The sequence below is a fragment of the Oncorhynchus mykiss genome, chromosome 16, assembly GCF_013265735.2.
Source record: "Oncorhynchus mykiss isolate Arlee chromosome 16, USDA_OmykA_1.1, whole genome shotgun sequence".
Lineage (NCBI taxonomy): Eukaryota > Metazoa > Chordata > Actinopteri > Salmoniformes > Salmonidae > Oncorhynchus > Oncorhynchus mykiss.
This window is the reverse complement of record NC_048580.1, coordinates 76,754,996-76,775,133: the sequence shown is the minus strand read 5'-3', so window position 1 is coordinate 76,775,133 and position 20,138 is coordinate 76,754,996. Positions and strand designations below refer to the sequence as shown.

Sequence of the window (20,138 nt, the reverse complement as noted above, 5' to 3'; positions counted from 1 at the left end):
TTGACTGGTACTGTATGTTTCAGTAAGATTAGATTTAAGATTTTTTAATTTATTGCAATGGTTATCAACTGTACTGCAGGGATGCAATGTAAGTCGCAGAAAATTGAAGTTGTGGTGGCAGCTGCAGAGAGGTATTTGTGTGTGCGAGACTTGAAGTGAGAAGAGTTACAGGGTGTGTTCAGTGATGGTGTCCCATCCTTTCAGTCTGTTGGCCTGAGGTAGGACCAGATAGATTTAAATAGTGGAGAATGTTTTTGTTTTTGTTGTTTTTAAGCAAAGTGTACTCCAGTCCAGTAGGTGGCGGTAAATGCAACATGTATTGGATACCCGTCGCCGTTAAACCTCATCGAAGAAGAAATAGGTGCTGGCTGCAAGCGGTGCTGGGAATACCCAGCCGGTAACCGTCCAGCAGTGTGAAAATTCAGTCCATCCTTCGACTGATGAATAACGGACAATAACGTTAAGATTAGTTTTGAAGTTGGGTAGCTAAGCGTTTTTTTTTGTCTTGTATTTGAAAAAAATATATATATAAATATATATACTACGGACCAGGCCCCGAGTAATATCGGATGTGGTGAGTCCTGCATACTTATATCGCCAATGTTAACTACTGTAGATGGCTACTGAAAAGGTCGAGTTCTCCCCCCATAAGTTGCTTTAACTAGCTACTTGCTAACAACTTTAGCCTAAATTAACATCGAGAAAATATCGACACATGTTCTACTTGATAGATAACGGACAGCCCATTTGAATTATTATCTGTATAACAAGCTGGGTTAATAACGTCCCTAACGTTAGCTAATTAGTTAGCTCTAACTCTTTTACTGTAACGTCGTTTTGCATAAGCTAACGGATTCAGTCAAGCTAGTCAGCTAGCCACCTAACCAACTAGCCACCTAGTCAGCTAGCCACCTAACCAACTAGCCACCTAGTCAGCTCGCCACCTAACCAACTAGTCAGCTAGCCACCTAGTCAGCTAGCCACCTAACCAGCTAGCCACCTAGTCAGCTCGCCAGCTAGTCAGCTAGCCACCTAACCAACTAGCCACCTAGTCAGCTCGCCAGCTAGCCACCTAACCAACTAGTCAGCTAGCCACCTAGCATGCTTGGCTAGTTGAACTGCGTCCTCGGCTTTTGTTAAGATCATGGATCCAGGAGCAGCGTTAGCTAAACTACCCATGTTATTAATAACACTTGTAAACCAACTCGCAAGGCAACGACAAAAAAAAGGAGGGGGGAACATTTTAACAAGTGTCCCGTGTGCACGGAGAATATGTTGTACTCATGCAGAAGAGAATCCATTTCCACTTTCTTGCTACGACAAGAGATCCGAACCCCCCACCCCTCCCCATGCCTCTCTTCCTTGCACCCCCCCAGGCCTCTCTTCCTCTGCACCCCCCCAGGCCTCTCTTCCTCTGCACCCCCCCAGGACTCTCTTCCTCTGCACCCCCCAGGCCTCTCTTCCTCTGCACCCCCCCAGGACTCTCTTCCTCTGCACCCCCCAGGCCTCTCTTCCTCTGCACCCCCCCAGGCCTCTTTTCCTCTGCACCCCCCCAGGCCTCTTTTCCTCTGCACCCCCCCAGGCCTCTTTTCCTCTGCACCCCCCCAGGCCTCTTTTCCTCTGCACCCCCCCAGGCCTCTCTTCCTCTGCACCCCCCCAGGCCTCTCTTCCTCTGCACCCCCCCAGGCCTCTCTTCCTCTGCACCCCCCCCAGGCCTCTCTTCCTCTGCACCCCCCCCAGGCCTCTCTTCCTCTGCACCCGAGAATTTGTGATTTGCCAACCACCCCCTCCCCCAACACTCATTCGCTTCAATTCTCCCAAGAATGCTGACCCCCCCCCCCCCCCCCCCCACCTAACCCCAATATGTGGCAGAGCAGTTCCATATCATTCACTTGTGAGCCATCTATTCCAGCATGCTACAGTTTGTATTATTTGTGGGAGCATGTAGGAAAAAAAGTGGATTATACAGCTAAGTTCAGTCTCAGGTTGTTTTTGACCTAGTGATGTGATCTTTAACATTTCACAAGCAAGCACATCACTGCACCCATACCACAGATGGAAGGAGCCAGATCTCTCAGGATGTTTAAAGGATAGGTAGCTTAAATGTAACCACATTGAACATATGGATTTGCATTCGTATACGCATCAAATCTAACTTTATTTGCCACGTGCCCAGAATACAACAAGTGTAGACTTTATTGTGAAATGCTGACCCTGAACCAACAGTGACTGACTGACTGACCCTGAACCAACAGTGCAGTTCAAGAAGAAGAAAATATTTATCAAGTAGAACAAAATAAAAAGTAACACAAAGAATAACAATAACGAGTCTATATACAGGGGGCACCGGTACAGAGTCAGTGTGGAGGCTATATACAGGGGGCACCGGTACAGAGTCAGTGTGGAGGCTATATACAGGGGGTACTGGTACAGAGTCAATGTGGAGGTTATATACAGGGGGTACCGGTACAGAGTCAGTGTGGAGGCTATATACAGGGGGTACTGGTACAGAGTCAATGTGGAGGCTATATACAGGGGGTACTAGTACAGAGTCAATGTGGAGGCTATATACAGGGGGTACCAGTACAGAGTCAATGTGGAGGTTATATACAGGGGGCAACGGTACAGAGTCAGTGTGGAGGCTATATACAGGGTGTTATGGTACAGAGTCAATGTGGAGGCTATATACAGGGGGCACCAGTACAGAGTCAATGTGGAGGCTATATACAGGGGGTACCAGTACAGAGTCAATGTGGAGGTTATATACAGGGGGTACCGGTACAGAGTCAATGTGGAGGCTATATACAGGGGGTACCGGTACAGAGTCAGTGTGGAGGCTATATACAGGGGGTACTGGTACAGAGTCAATGTGGAGGCTATATACAGGGGGTACCAGTACAGAGTCAATGTGGAGGCTATATACAGGGGGTACCGGTACAGAGTCAGTGTGGAGGCTATATACAGGGGGTACTGGTACAGAGTCAATGTGGAGGCTATATACAGGGGGCACCGGTACAGAGTCAATGTGGAGGCTATATACAGGGGGTACTAGTACAGAGTCAGTGTGGAGGCTATATACAGGGGGTACCGGTACAGAGTCAGTGTGGAGGCTATATACAGGGTGTACCGGTACAGAGTCAATGTGGAGGCTATATACAGGGGGTACTAGTACAGAGTCAATGTGGAGGCTATATACAGGGGGTACTAGTACAGAGTCAATGTGGAGGCTATATACAGGGGGTACTGGTACAGAGTCAATGTGGAGGCTATATACAGGGGTACTGGTACAGAGTCAGTGTGGAGGCTATATACAGGGGGTACTGGTACAGAGTCAATGTGGAGGCTATATACAGGGGGTACTAGTACAGAGTCAATGTGGAGGCTATATACAGGGGGTACCAGTACAGAGTCAATGTGGAGGTTATATACAGGGGGCAACGGTACAGAGTCAGTGTGGAGGCTATATACAGGGTGTTATGGTACAGAGTCAATGTGGAGGCTATATACAGGGGGCACCAGTACAGAGTCAATGTGGAGGCTATATACAGGGGGTACCAGTACAGAGTCAATGTGGAGGTTATATACAGGGGGTACCGGTACAGAGTCAATGTGGAGGCTATATACAGGGGGTACCGGTACAGAGTCAGTGTGGAGGCTATATACAGGGGGTACTGGTACAGAGTCAATGTGGAGGCTATATACAGGGGGTACCAGTACAGAGTCAATGTGGAGGCTATATACAGGGGGTACCGGTACAGAGTCAGTGTGGAGGCTATATACAGGGGGTACTGGTACAGAGTCAATGTGGAGGCTATATACAGGGGGCACCGGTACAGAGTCAATGTGGAGGCTATATACAGGGGGTACTAGTACAGAGTCAGTGTGGAGGCTATATACAGGGGGTACCGGTACAGAGTCAATGTGGAGGCTATATACAGGGTGTACCGGTACAGAGTCAATGTGGAGGCTATATACAGGGGGTACTAGTACAGAGTCAATGTGGAGGCTATATACAGGGGGTACTAGTACAGAGTCAATGTGGAGGCTATATACAGGGGGTACTGGTACAGAGTCAATGTGGAGGCTATATACAGGGGTACTGGTACAGAGTCAGTGTGGAGGCTATATACAGGGGGTACTGGTACAGAGTCAATGTGGAGGCTATATACAGGGTGTACCGGTACAGAGTCAATGTGGAGGCTATATACAGGGGGTACTAGTACAGAGTCAATGTGGAGGCTATATACAGGGGGTACTGGTACAGAGTCAATGTGGAGGCTATATACAGGGGTACTGGTACAGAGTCAGTGTGGAGGCTATATACAGGGGGTACTGGTACAGAGTCAATGTGGAGGCTATATACAGGGTGTACCGGTACAGAGTCAATGTGGAGGCTATATACAGGGGGTACTAGTACAGAGTCAATGTGGAGGTTATATACAGGGGGTACTGGTACAGAGTCAATGTGGAGGCTATATACAGGGGTACTGGTACAGAGTCAGTGTGGAGGCTATATACAGGGGGTACTGGTACAGAGTCAATGTGGAGGCTATATACAGGGTGTACCGGTACAGAGTCAATGTGGAGGCTATATACAGGGGGTACCGGTACAGAGTCAGTGTGGAGGCTATATACAGGGGGTACTAGTACAGAGTCAATGTGGAGTCTATATACAGGGGGTACTGGTACAGAGTCAATGTGGAGGCTATATACAGGGGTACTGGTACAGAGTCAGTGTGGAGGCTATATACAGGGGGTACTGGTACAGAGTCAATGTGGAGGCTATATACAGGGGTACCGGTACAGAGTCAGTGTGGAGGCTATATACAGGGGGCACCAGTACAGAGTCAATGTGGAGGCTATATACAGGGGTACTGGTACAGAGTCAGTGTGGAGGCTATATACAGGGGGTACTGGTACAGAGTCAATGTGGAGGCTATATACAGGGGTACCGGTACAGAGTCAGTGTGGAGGCTATATACAGGGGGTACTAGTACAGAGTCAATGTGGAGTCTATATACAGGGGGTACTGGTACAGAGTCAATGTGGAGGCTATATACAGGGGTACTGGTACAGAGTCAGTGTGGAGGCTATATACAGGGGGTACTGGTACAGAGTCAATGTGGAGGCTATATACAGGGTGTACCGGTACAGAGTCAGTGTGGAGGCTATATACAGGGGGTACTAGTACAGAGTCAATGTGGAGTCTATATACAGGGGGTACTGGTACAGAGTCAATGTGGAGGCTATATACAGGGGTACTGGTACAGAGTCAGTGTGGAGGCTATATACAGGGGGTACTGGTACAGAGTCAATGTGGAGGCTATATACAGGGGTACCGGTACAGAGTCAGTGTGGAGGCTATATACAGGGGGCACCAGTACAGAGTCAATGTGGAGGCTATATACAGGGGTACTGGTACAGAGTCAGTGTGGAGGCTATATACAGGGGGTACTGGTACAGAGTCAATGTGGAGGCTATATACAGGGGTACCGGTACAGAGTCAGTGTGGAGGCTATATACAGGGGGCACCAGTACAGAGTCAATGTGGAGGCTATATACAGGGGGCACCGGTACAGAGTCAGTGTGGAGGCTATATACAGGGGGCACCGGTACCGAGTCAGTGTGGAGGCTATATACAGGGGGCACCGGTACAGAGTCAGTGTGGAGGCTATATACAGGGTGCACCGGTACCGAGTCAGTGTGGAGGCTATATACAGGGGCACCGGTACCGAGTCAGTGTGCGGGGGTACAGGCCAGTTGAGGTAATCTGTACATGTAGGTGGGGGTGAAGTGATTATGCATAGATAATAAGCAAACAGAGTAGCAGCATTGTACAAGAGGAGGGGGGGGTCAATGTAAATTGTCCGGTGGCGGTTTTTATGACTTGTTCAGTAGTCTAATGGCTTTGGAGTAGAAGCTGTTGAGGAGCCTTTTGGTCCTAGACTTGGTGCCCCGGTACAGCTTGCTGTGCGGTAGCAGAGAAAACAGTATAACTTGGGTGACAGGAGACTCTGACTCTGACACTGCCCATTTATACAGGTCCTGGATTAAAAGTCCCAAAGTAACACCTAATATTTCTATTGTATTAGTTATTCCATAAAACCGATCAGAATTTCAAAGAATGCCGAAGTCATGCCAGAATTGTTTCTTGCGGGGTGTGACGTAATATGGACCTATTTAAGCCTATTTACTATAACGTAAAACCCAACAGAAATGCAGGGTCATTTAAAAACCCTGGAAAAGTCATGGAGTTTGACGTTTTTTCCCCCAGGCCTGGAAAAGTTCTGGAAAATGATAAAAGTAATTAAAATTAATTTAATTTCTGTTTAATGTCATTTATTTATGCAGTTTTAAAATATTTGATCAATAAAGTTTTTAAAAATCAACATATCAGCCAGGATCGGGATGACACTTCAACGTGTCTGTGTGTTTTTAAAATCACCTGCATGAGTGGGAGATGAGTGGGAGATGAGTGGGAGATGAGTGGGAGATGAGTGGGAGATGAGTGGGAGATGAGTGGGAGATGAGTGGGAGATGTGTGGAGATGAGTGGGAGATGTGTGGAGATGAGTGGGAGATGTGTGGGAGATGAGTGGGAGATGAGTGGGAGATGTGTGGGAGATGAGTGGGAGATGAGTGGGAGATGAGTGGGAGATGAGTGGGAGATGAGTGGGAGATGAGTGGGAGATGAGTGGGAGATGTGTGGAGATGAGTGGGAGATGTGTGGAGATGAGTGGGAGATGTGTGGGAGATGAGTGGGAGATGAGTGGGAGATGTGTGGGAGATGAGTGGGAGATGAGTGGGAGATGAGTGGGAGATGAGTGGGAGATGAGTGGGAGATGAGTGGGAGATGAGTGGGAGATGTGTGGAGATGAGTGGGAGATGTGTGGAGATGAGTGGGAGATGTGTGGGAGATGTGTGGGAGATGAGTGGGAGATGAGTGGGAGATGTGTGGGAGATGAGTGGGAGATGAGTGGGAGATGAGTGGGAGATGTGTGGGAGATGAGTGGGAGATGTGTGGGAGATGTGTGGGAGATGAGTGGGAGATGTGTGGGAGATGAGTGGGAGATGAGTGGGAGATGTGTGGGAGATGTGTGGGAGATGAGTGGGAGATGTGTGGGAGATGTGTGGGAGATGAGTGGGAGATGTGTGGGAGATGAGTGGGAGATGTGTGGGAGATGTGTGGGAGATGAGTGGGAGATGTGTGGGAGATGAGTGGGAGATGAGTGGGAGATGTGTGGGAGATGTGTGGGAGATGAGTGGGAGATGAGTGGGAGATGTGTGGGAGATGAGTGGGAGATGAGTGGGAGATGAGTGGGAGATGAGTGGAGATGAGTGGAAGATGAGTGGGAGATGAGTGGGCCGTTGCTCAATAAAGAGACTGTCTCAATGCAGCAGCATGTAAATGCTATAAAATGACGGAGAACAGACTAATAACTAGGTAGCCAATTCACAACCCATCTTGTACCTTCCAGTTAACTGTCTAGCTATTATTAGCATGCATTGATGTTTTCCTCATGTCCCAAAAATACTCCATCGATACCAGCTAATAAGGCCATACAAAGTTGATTCATGAAGTTTTAAACAATTCATGATTCAATTTAAACTATTTTTGACGAAACAAACAATACACTTCACATTGTATTAGTGGGGATTCGGTTCAATTGTGCTGAATCAAATCATGTGAATCAAAATCATTTGTGAATCGTGAACACTAATTTTAGGAAAAAAGTAGCCTGTCTCCATGAGAGATAATGGGTGGTCCACCATCCTCCATGAGAGATAATGGGTGGTCCACCATCCTCCATGAGAGATAATGGGTGGTCCACCATCCTCCATGAGAGATAATGGGTGGTCCACCATCCTCCATGAGAGATAATGGGTGGTCCACCATCCTCCATGAGAGATAATGGGTGGTCAACCATCCTCCATGAGAGATAATGGGTGGTCCACCATCCTCCATGAGAGATAATGGGTGGTCAACCATCCTCCATGAGAGATAATGGGTGGTCCACCATCCTCCATGAGAGATAATGGGTGGTCAACCATCCTCCATGAGAGATAATGGGTGGTCCACCATCCTCCATGAGAGATAATGGGTGGTCAACCATCCTCCATGAGAGATAATGGGTGGTCCACCATCCTCCATGAGAGATAATGGGTGGTCCACCATCCTCCATGAGAGATAATGGGTGGTCAACCATCCTCCATGAGAGATAATGGGTGGTCCACCATCCTCCATGAGAGATAATGGGTGGTCCACCATCCTCCATGAGAGATAATGGGTGGTCCACCAACTTTATATAATATACTACATCAATAAAATCAATTTAGCCTCAAATAAATAATGAAACATGTTCAATTTGGTTTAAATAATGCAAAAACAAAGTGTTGGAGAAGAAAGTAAAAGTGCAATATGTGCCATGTAAGAAAGCTAACGTTTAAGTTCCTTGCTCAGAACATGAGAACATATGAAAGCTGGTGGTTCCTTTTAACATGAGTCTTCAATATTCCCAGGTAAGAAGTTTTAGGTTGTAGTTATTATAGGAATTATAGGACTATTTCTCTCTATACCATTTGTTTTCCATTAACCTTTGACTATTGGATGTTCTTATAGGCACTTTAGTATTGCCAGTGTAACAGTATAGCTTCCGTCCCTCTCCTCGCCCCTACCTGGGCTCGAACCAGGAACACATCGACAACAGCCACCATCGAAGCAGCGTTACCCATGCAGAGCAAGGGGAATAACTACTCCAAGTCTCAGAGCGAGTGACGTTTGAAACGCTATTAGTGCGCACCCCGCTAACTAGCTAGCCATTTCACATCGGTTACACCAGCCTAATCTCTGGAGTTGCTAGGCTTCAAGTCATAAACAGCGCAATGCTTGAAGCACAGTGAAGAGCTGCTGGCAAAACGCACGAAAGGGCTGTTTGAATGAATGCTTACGAGCCTGCTGCTGCCTACCACCGCTCAGTCAGACTGCTCTATCAAATATAAAATCATAGACTTAATTATAACATAATAACACACAGAAATACGAGCCTTTGGTCATTAATATGGTCGAATCCAGAAACTATCATTTCGAAAACAAAACATTTATTATTATTGCATATACCCTGACTCTGCGTGCAATGAACGCAAGAGAAGTGACACAATTTCACCTGGTTAATATTGCCTGCTAACCTGGATTTATTTTAGCTAAATATGCAGGTTTAAAAATATATACTTCTGTGTATTGATTTTAAGAAAGGCATTGATGTTCATGGTTAGGTACACATTGGAGCAACGTTACGCAGCGCAACGATTATATGCAACGCAGGACACGCTAGATAAACTAGTAATATCATCAACCATGTGTAGTTAACTAGTGATTATGATTGATTGTTTTTTATAAGTTAAGTTTAATGCTAGCTAGCAACTTACCTTGGCTTCTTACTGCATTCGCGTAACATGTAGGCTCCCCGTGGAGTGAAATGAGAGGTAGGTGGTTAGAGTGTTGGACTAGTTAACTGTAAGGTTGCTAGATCGAATCCCTGAGCTGACAAGGTACAAATCTGTGGTTCTGCCCCTGAACAAGGCAGTTAACCCACTGTTCCTAGGCCGTCATTGAAAATAATAATTTGTTCTTAACTGACTTGCCTAGTTAAATAAAGGTGTAAAAAAATAAATAATAATAAACGCCCAAATCGGTGTCCAAAAATACAGATTTCCGATTGTTATGATAACTTGAAATCTGCTCTAAGTAATCGGCCATTCCTATTAATCGGTCAACCTCTAGATCAGAGGGCAGCCTCCCGATGTCGACACCACATTGGATCAGAGAACAGCCTCCCGGTGTCGATACCCACATGGGATCAGAGAACAGCCTCCCAGTGTCGATACCCAAATGGGATCAGAGAACAGCCTCCCAGTGTCAATACCCACATGGGATCAGAGAACAGCCTCCCAGTGTCAATACCCACATGGGATCAGAGAACAGCCTCCCAGTGTCGATACCCAAATGGGATCAGAGAACAGCCTCCCAGTGTCAATACCCACATGGGATCAGAGAACAGCCCCCCAGTGTCGATACCCACATGGGATCAGAGAACAGCCTCCCAGTGTCGATACCCAAATGGGATCAGAGAACAGCCTCCCAGTGTCAATACCCACATGGGATCAGAGAACAGCCTCCCAGTGTCAATACCCACATGGGATCAGAGAACAGCCTCCCAGTGTCGATACCCAAATGGGATCAGAGAACAGCCTCCCAGTGTCAATACCCACATGGGATCAGAGAACAGCCTCCCAGTGTCGATACCCAAATGGGATCAGAGAACAGCCTCCCAGTGTCAATACCCACATGGGATCAGAGAACAGCCTCCCAGTGTCAATACCCACATGGGATCAGAGAACAGCCTCCCAGTGTCGATACCCAAATGGGATCAGAGAACAGCCTCCCAGTGTCAATACCCACATGGGATCAGAGAACAGCCTCCCAGTGTCAATACCCACATGGGATCAGAGAACAGCCTCCCAGTGTCAATACCCAAATGGGATCAGAGAACAGCCTCCCGGTGTCGATACCACATGGGATCAGAGAACAGCCTCCCAGTGTCAATACCCACATGGGATCAGAGAACAGCCTCCCAGTGTCAATACCCACATGGGATCAGAGAACAGCCTCCCAGTGTCAATACCCACATGGGATCAGAGAACAGCCTCCCGGTGTCGATACCACATGGGATCAGAGAACAGCCTCCCTGTGTCGATACCACATGGGATCAGAGAACAGCCTCCCAGTGTCGATACCACATGGGATCAGAGAACAGCCTCCCAGTGTCGATACCCACATGGGATCAGAGAACAGCCTCCCTGTGTCGATACCACATGGGATCAGAGAACAGCCTCCCAGTGTCGATACCACATTACGCTGACTTGTTTTATACGTAGAATTATTGGTCATGGAAATTGGTTAAAAGTCATGGGGTAATCAATGGACATACTGCACATTGGTCGACTGTAATCAATGGACATACTGCACATTGGTTGACTGTAATCAATGGACGTACTGCACATTGGTCGACTAATCAATGGACATACTGCACATTGGTCAACTGTAATCAATTGGCAGCTACAGAAAGGTGCGTCAGGTAGCCTAGTGGTTAAGAGCGTTGTGTCGGGAGCCGAAAGGTTGCTGGTTTGACTCCCCGAGCCGGCTAGGTGAAATATCGGTCGATGTGCCCTTGAGCAAGGCACTTAACCCTAATTTGCTCCCTTAAATCGCTCTGGATGAGCGTCTGCTAAATGACTAAAATGAGAACTGAGTGCACGGAATCCCCAGATGCTCTGTAGGCCAATGCAGCAGCAGGCAGGGGTTCTCCATTTCCGTCACATGGATTCTGGAGAGGTCGTTTTTGAGATATCCCTTTAAACATATCCTATATCTGCAACATTTGTTAAATGATTTTTATTTTTTTGTGTGACGGAAATTAGGTGGTTGCCTCAGCGATGCCTCTCCAACAGCACCCTGGAGAGATGCGCTGGGATGGATGGACAAGCAAAATACACTGAACAGAAATATAAAAGCAACATGTAGATTGCTGGTTTCACGAGCTGAAATAAAAGATCCCAGGAATGTTACATGTGCACAAGCTTATTTCGCTCTATTTGTTCGGGAACAAATGTAAAATTGTAGGGTGATTGACATAAATATGCAGCTTAAAATAAATAAATGAATGGTGATCATGAATATTCAATATTTACTTTGGAAGCTCACCAGCGATGGGGCATTACTAACATAGGCTTACTGGCCTTTTGGTATGAAATCGCTTGAAATTAATAATTTACTTAAAGCTTGCGTTTGGAATTTGTTAAAATGTAATTATTACATTGTCAAAATATGTTGTAGACAAAATAATAAACAGGGCTATCTGGTAGCCTCAATTAGACTGTGTGTGTATATAGATATTTATTCAACTTGACTTGCTCTTATGCTGGGCATACACTACACGAATTTGCCACGTTTTCTTCTGTCCCAGACGGTGAAATCCCATGAACTTGGGCTAGGATCAGTATGTTGGTACTGGCGTAGTTTGAGCGGGTCAAGGATGCACGAACGGCTGTTCCGTTCTCCAGACACGGTCGGAGTGTTGCGTTCTCCAGACCCCGTCGGAGTGTTCCGTTCTCCAGACCCGGTCGGAGTGTTCCGTTCTCCAGACCCGGTCGGAGTGTTCCGTTCTCCAGACCCCGTCGGAGTGTTTCGTTCTCCAGACCCGGTCGGAGTGTTCCGTTCTCCAGACCCCGTCGGAGTGTTCCGTTCTCCAGACCCCGTCGGAGTGTTTCGTTCTCCAGACCCGGTCGGAGTGTTCCGTTCTCCAGACCCCGTCGGAGTGTTTCGTTCTCCAGACCCGGTCGGAGTGTTCCGTTCTCCAGACCCGGTCGGAGTGTTCCGTTCTCCAGACCCGGTCGGAGTGTTCCGTTCTCCAGACCCGGTCGGAGTGTTCCGTTCTCCAGACCCGGTCGGAGTGTTCCGTTCTCCAGACCCCGTCGGAGTGTTTCGTTCTCCAGACCCGGTCGGAGTGTTCCGTTCTCCAGACCCCGTCGGAGTGTTCCGTTCTCCAGACCCCGTCGGAGTGTTTCGTTCTCCAGACCCGGTCGGAGTGTTCCGTTCTCCAGACCCCGTCGGAGTGTTTCGTTCTCCAGACCCGGTCGGAGTGTTGCGTTCTCCAGACCCCGTCGGAGTGTTCCGTTCTCCAGACCCGGTCGGAGTGTTCCGTTCTCCAGACCCGGTCGGAGTGTTCCGTTCTCCAGACCCGGTCGGAGTGTTCCGTTCTCCAGACCCCGTCGGAGTGTTCCGTTCTCCAGACCCCGTCGGAGTGTTTCGTTCTCCAGACCCGGTCGGAGTGTTCCGTTCTCCAGACCCCGTCGGAGTGTTCCGTTCTCCAGACCCCGTCGGAGTGTTCCGTTCTCCAGACCCCGTCGGAGTGTTCCGTTCTCCAGACCCGGTCGGAGTGTTCCGTTCTCCAGACCCCGTCGGAGTGTTTCGTTCTCCAGACCCGGTCGGAGTGTTCCGTTCTCCAGACCCCGTCGGAGTGTTCCGTTCTCCAGACCCGGTCGGAGTGTTCCGTTCTCCAGACCCCGTCGGAGTGTTGCGTTCTCCAGACCCCGTCGGAGTGTTGCGTTCTCCAGACCCCGTCGGAGTGTTGCGTTCTCCAGACCCCGTCGGAGTGTTGCGTTCTCCAGACCCCGTCGGAGTGTTGCGTTCTCCAGACCCGGTCGGAGTGTTCCGTTCTCCAGACCCCTGTTGGATGTCCCAAATGTTGGTTGTACGTCTTGTCGTATGTGCAGTGCTAGGACTAGGGCTGAGAGTCTTCTGTTCTTTTAAACATATATTTTTCCATATAGACACACCCTATGTTTGAATAAAATCAACCATATGTTGGCTACTGAGATCGTCTGATGCTTTAAGCCCTGTGATTTTTTTAAATGAAGACACAAATTACTAAAGAGAGAGCCAGAGATCAATATAACCTAACCAGACGAAATCAAACCTGCCCCCCACAGATTCTGCCCTTTATGCTCCTGAAGTTGCCAGTAACGGGCCACACCAGCGGTCAAGCAACCTTTCCATTTGGAGTGCAAAGTTATCCGACCATTTCTACTGACCCTGCGTGCCAGTTATGATATTCATACGCATGTTTCGTGGAACATTTTCATTTAATTTATAATGATCTTCATATTGATCTTCATATTGCAATGTCATGTGGTTAATCAAAATTATATCTAAATGAAAATTGATACAAATCTAACAGTCACTTCTATTGCCAATATGTAAACATAGCCTACATAAAGCCAACAAATAAAAACATTGCAGCCTGCAGGTAGAAAATATCCTGATTTTAAAAATAAATATCCTATAAATCACATTGGCTATCCGTGGCCTGTCTGGAAGGAACTGTAAATATTGTATCAACTATTAACTTGGGTCGGGCCTGAAGCTAGCACTAGCAAACTTACAACATTATATAAAATATTCTGAGCCCTTAGCGTTTCCTGCCCCGGTGAGCTCCAGACACACAGCTGTAGTCTATAAGAAGTAATCAGGTAGGTGTTTTATAACATTTCCACCGGATCAGAGCATCAAATCCCCCCCTTTCATGCCGAGTGGTTATTGAAAGGGAGAGGGCTGAAATGTGTTTTCTAATAGGCTGAAATGTGTTTTCTAATAGGCTGAAATGTGTTTTCTAATAGGCTGAAATGTGTTTTCTAACAGGCTGCGTTGACGAACTAGTGTCATTCTCAATGGATATAAAAAAAAAACAGACTTTTTTACTTGCTTTTTGAGGCCGAAGAGAGAGATATTTTGAGAAGCTCCACAGTGATGGGGAGTTAAGACAATCAGAAATAGTATCACATCCCCAAAGGGGCACATTTTATAGGCCTACATTTGCACACAGACAGGCCAGGTAGCCTAGTTCTATCTGTTAGCAGGTGCGTGTCCTTACTCAACATTGACGCTCCAAACAAAAGACAATGAATAAATTGACAACTTGTAAACGTAATGAAATAAACCAAAACGTATTTCTCACAACTGTAGCCTAGGTTGTGCGCTCTGCAAACAACGTGTCCACTGTTACAATGACAACTGTAAAAACTTGAATAATCATATATTGAATGCATTAATAGAAATTACTATAACCAAACAAACCATGTAGATTTGAAATGATGGTAATTAATGGTAAATGTGATACTGGTGTGCCATCCCTGCAGCCTCCACAATGGATTAGTCCACTGAGACAGACCTCCACAATGGATTAGTCCACTCAGACAGGCCTCCACAATGGATTAGTCCACTCAGACAGACCTCCACAATGGATTAGTCCACTCAGACAGGCCTCCACAATGGATTAGTCCACTCAGACAGGCCTCCACAATGGATTAGTCCACTGAGACAGGCCTCTACAATGGATTAGTCCACTCAGACAGGCCTTTAGCTGACAAGGTACAAATCTGTCATTCTGCCCCTGAACAGGCAGTTAACCCACTGTTCCTAGGCCGTCATTGAAAATAAGAATTTGTTCTTAACTGACTTGCCTAGTTAAATAAAGGTAAAAATTTAAAAAATTTAAAAAAAATGGATTAGTTCACTCAGACAGGCCTTTACAATGGATTAGTCCACTCAGACAAAGTGTGCCATATTTTTTTTAAACAGAGCATTTGGAAAGTATTCAGACTTTTTCCACATTTTGTTACATTACAGCCTTATTCTAAAATGTAATAAATCGTTTTTTCCCTCTCATCAATCTACACAATACAATACCCCATAACGACAATGCAGAAACAAGTTTAGACATTTTAAAACAGATCATATTTACAGAAGTATTCAGATTTACTCAGTACTTTGTTGAAGCACCTTTGGTAGCGATTATAGCCTCTAGTCTTCTTGGGTATGACACTGCAAGCTTGGCTCACCTGTATTTTGTGAGTTTATCCCATTCTTCTCTGCAGATCCTCTCAAGCTCTCGGTTGGATGGAGAGTCTCACTAAACAGCTATTTTCAGGTCTCTCCAGAGATGTTCGATCGGGTTCAAGTCTGGGCTCTGACTGGGCCACTCAGACATTCAGAGACTTGTCCTAAAGCCACTCCTGCGTTCTCTTGGCTGTGTGCTTAGGATTGTTGTCCTGTTAGAAGGTGAAGTTTCATCCCAATCTGAGGTCCTGAGCGCTCTGGAGCAGGTTTTCATCAAGGAACCACAAACGATTGTTAGGTCAGAGCCAAGTCCCAAAAACACACACAGCCATTTTTCCAGCCAAAGAGAGGAGTCACTAAAAGCTGAAATAGATAGAGAATTAATCACTAACCTTTGATGATCTTCATCAGATGATACTCATAGGACTTCATGTTACACAATACATGTATGTTTTGTTTGATAACGTTCATATTTAAATCCAAACATCTCAGGTTACATTGGTGCGTTATGTTCAGTAGTTCCAAAAATATGCAGTGATATTGCAGAGAGCCACATCCATTTACAGAAATACTCATTATAAATGTCGATGAAAATACAAGTGTTATATATGGAAATATAGATAGACTTCTCCTTAATGCAACCGCTGTGTCAGATTTCAAACCATGCAATAATCTGAGGACGGCACTCAGACAAACAAATACATACAGTGGGGCAAAAAAGTTTAGTCAGCCACCAATTGTGCAAGTTCTCCCACTTAAAAAGATGAGGCCTGTAATTTTCATCATAGGTACACTTCAACTATGACAGACAAAATGAGAAAAAAAAATCCAGAAAATCACATTGTAGGATTTTTAATGAATTTATTTGCAAATTATGGTGGAAAATAAGTATTTGGTCACCTACAAACAAGCAATGTTTCTGGCTCTCACAGACCTTTAAAAGAGGCTCCTCTGTCCTCCACTCGTTACCTGTATTAATGGCACCTGTTTGAACTTGTTATCAGTATATCCGCCATGTTGGGTAGTCAACAGAAGTCAGAAATAACATTATAAATATTCACTTACCTTTGATGATCTTCATCAGAATGCACTCCCAGGAATCCCAGTTCCACAATAAATGTTTTTGTTCGATAATGTCCATCCTTTATGTCCAAATAGCTACTTTAGTTAGCGCGTTTGGTAAACAAATCAAAGCTCACGAAGCGCGTTCGCTAGTTGCAGACAAAATGTCAAAGTTCCACTACAGCCCGTAGAAACTTGTCAAACGATGTATAGAATCAATCTTTAGGATGTTTTTAACATAAATCTTCCAACCGGAGAATTCCTTTGTCTTCAGACAAGCAAAGGAACGGGAGCTACCGCTAATGTGAAATGCGCGTGACCAGCGCGTGACTGCTCTGACTCATTCCTCTCTCATTCAGCCCCCCTTCATAGTAGAAGCATCAAACACATTTCTAAAGATGGTTGACATCTAGTGGAAGCCTTAGGAATTGCAACATGACCAATATCCCACTATCTTCGATAGGGGCTGAGTTGAAAATCGACCAACCTCAGATTTCCCACTTCCTGGTTGGATTTTTTCTCAGGTTTTTGCCTGCCATATGAGTTCTGTTACACTCACAGACATCATTCAAACCGTTTTAGAAACGTCAGAGTGTTTTCTATCCAATACTAATAATAATATGCATATATTAGCATCTGGGACTGAGGAGCGGGCAGTTTACTCTGGGCACCTCTGGGCACCTTTCATCCAAGCTACTCAATACTGCCCCTGCAGCCATAAGAAGTTAAGACACTACAGCTTACAGACTGTATGCAATTAAGGTCAGTTATGAAAACTAAGGACACTAAAGAGGCCTTTCTACAGACTCTGAAAAACACAAAGAAAGATGCCCAGAGTCCTTGCCCTTCTGCGTGAACGTGCCTTAGGCATGCTGCAAGGAGGCATGAGGACTGCAGATGTGGCCAGGGCAATAAATTGCAATGTCCGTACTGTGAGACGCCTAAGACAGCACTACGGCGAGACCGGACGGACATCCGATCGTCCTCACAGTGGCAGACCACGTGTAACAACACCTGCACATCCAAACATAACACCTGCGGGACAGGTACAGGGTGGCAACAACTGCCCGAGTTACACCAGGAACGCACAATCCCTCCATCAGTGCTCAGAATGTCCGCAATAGCCTGAGAGAGGCTGGACTGAGGGCTTGTAGGCCTGTTGTAAAGCAGGTTTTCATCAGACATCTCCGGCAACAACGTTGCCTATGGGCACAAACCCACCGTCGCTGGACCAGACAGGACTGGCAAAAAGTGCTCTTCACTGACGAGTTTTGTCTCACCAGGGGTGATGGTCAGATTTGCATTTATCGTCGAAGGAATGAGCGTTACACTGAGGCCTGTACTCTGGAGCGAGATCGATTTGGAGGTGGAGGGTAAGTCATGGTCTAGTGCGGTGTGCCACAGCATCATCGGACTGAGCTTGATGTCATTGCAGGCAATCTCAACGCTGTGTTACCCTTCCTGCAGGCTCATCCTGACATGACCCTCCAGCATTACAATGCCACCAGCCATACTGCTCATTCTGTGCGTGATTTCCTGCAAGACAGAATGTCAGTGTTCTGCCATGGCCAGCAAAGAGCCCGGATCTCAATCCCGTTGAGCACGTCTAGGACCTGTTGGATCGGAGGGTGAGGGCTAGGGCCATTCCCCCCAGAAATGTCCGGGAACTAGCATGTGCCTTTGTGGAAGAGTGGCGTAACATCTCACAGCAAGAACTGGCAAATCTGGTGCAGTCCATGAGGAGGAGATGCACTGCAGTACTTAATGCAGCTGGTGGCCACACCCGATACTGACTGTTACTTTTGATTTTGACCCTGCCTTTGTTCAGGGACACATTATTCCATTTATCTTAGTCACATGTCCGTGGAACTTGATCAGTTTGTCTGTTGTTGAATCTTGTTGTGTTCATACAAATATTTACACATGTTAAGTTTGCTGAAAATAAACGCAGTTGACAGTGAGAGGATGTTTATTTTTTTTGCTGCAATATATATATTTTTTATCTCTTTGAGATGTTTAGTCAGTGTCCATGGTAACCATATACTCTTTCTGTCATACGTGCCTTAAACTACCGTAAACCCCTTACCGAAGGAAACATCCCAAGGATCCCTGATAGCACGGACAGATTTCAATCTGTCCTAGCCAATGAGGGGCAGATTTGGAGAGCGCACATATAATATGACATTTGAAATGTCTCTCTTACTTTTGATTGGTTTATTTCACATTTTTATCCTTTTCACTTTGACAATGTAGACAAACATATGTTTCCCATGCCAATAAAGCCCATTGAATTTGTGGAGGCAGAGATACGGTATATAATGACTAGATGGTTTCGGGCCCTAACAGTGGGATTCGTCCGAAGTGCGACAAGGCAGTTTATCGCTCGCTGTTTACGGACAGAGGTTTGATGGAAGTGGATCATCTCGCTTCGCGTCTTCCTCTCTGGCTGAGGCCACCCCTTCCGCCAGAGATATTCGAGGAAAGAGTATCTACCTCTGCCATTTTGGTTTTTGTTCCCGTCTTGTGCTCGCAAATACAGGAACGCGAATACACAGGACTCGACCAGCTAAACGACATAGTGACTCGACATTATAGTCCGAAACCTTTTCACCCCATTTTTTATTTATTTTTGTCAGCAGAACAATCATCGTTATTGACGTTTACACACAAGAGAGGAGCGGTTTGCACAGAGAAGGGACAGAGAAGGATTATTGGTAAGCCAGGCAAATCAATGGACACTAGGTGCGAAATAACTAGTTACAATAGCTACTCCAGTAATGTACATACTGTTATTTCTGCTCGATTATTCATTGTAGGCGCTTAGTCATAGCCTAGATATTGCATTCGGGGTTATTTAAAGACATATGTTTGCTACCTATGCTAGAGCTATATACCACTCAGCGGCTCTGTTTTAGCTGAAGGTAGCAGCACAACCGTACCGTCGGTTCCGCTCTCTGAGTGCCGACGTTAGGCCCCAGTCCAGCAGCGCTGGTCTCCCTACACCGACCGAGCGCAGGGAGGGAGGCAGTCTGGTGATGGCACGTTTTGTTGTTATTCCTGTTCCGACCGTATTCAGCAGTGATCCACTTGCCAAAATGACTTTATGTGATTAGTTAGTCAGCTGCACACGGCCTACTAATAATAGCTTTGGCCTCTTGGTGCTGTTGCCGGACATTTTTGACGTCCCTTTTGTTGTTCACCAAAACGACAGACTAAGTTGGTGTGTTATCTGGTTCGGTAGACTGGTTCGGTGGGCCCCAGTGCTGACTGTCAACCAGTCAATATTTTTTTTGTGGGGGGTTCATTCACTCGAAATAACGTGGAGTGTTATAGCCAACAGAACACATGTTATGATATTCCTTTTTTGTTTCAGTTTTGGACTTTGCTGTATCATTGTGGTATTTTCGATTATTTTATTTATTGATGGGCAATTATTATTATTATTTTTACCATGATATGAGTTACTTTGTACCCACATATGACACTTGACGCTCTCTCTTGCCTCAGTTTGTCCCGTGTGCATTTAGCCATTGCAGAAGATCAGTCGTTGTTTCTTGTCGCTATGCGCTTGCTAGTTATAATGCTGGGTCGACAGGCAGCTGCAGTGGATGCGGCATTTCCGC

General features: G+C 46.2%; 1 protein-coding gene across 5 annotated transcripts in view; it reads left to right on the top strand.

Annotated features, from left to right (window-relative positions):
* The first annotated feature begins 369 nt into the window (after nt 1–369).
* Nucleotides 370–20,138, top strand: part of LOC110514470 (ubiquitin-like modifier-activating enzyme 1) — a 68,976-nt gene continuing 49,207 nt past the window's right edge. For 2 of the 5 annotated variants that reach the window (XM_036947829.1, XM_036947830.1), the window contains exon 1: nt 18,988–19,229. The gene's annotated coding sequence lies outside the window, so the exon portion shown is untranslated. Of the gene's footprint in view, nt 575–18,987; nt 19,258–20,138 lie in introns of those variants that run through there. The other 3 variants (XM_036947831.1, XM_036947832.1, XM_036947833.1) reach the window with 3 other exon arrangements.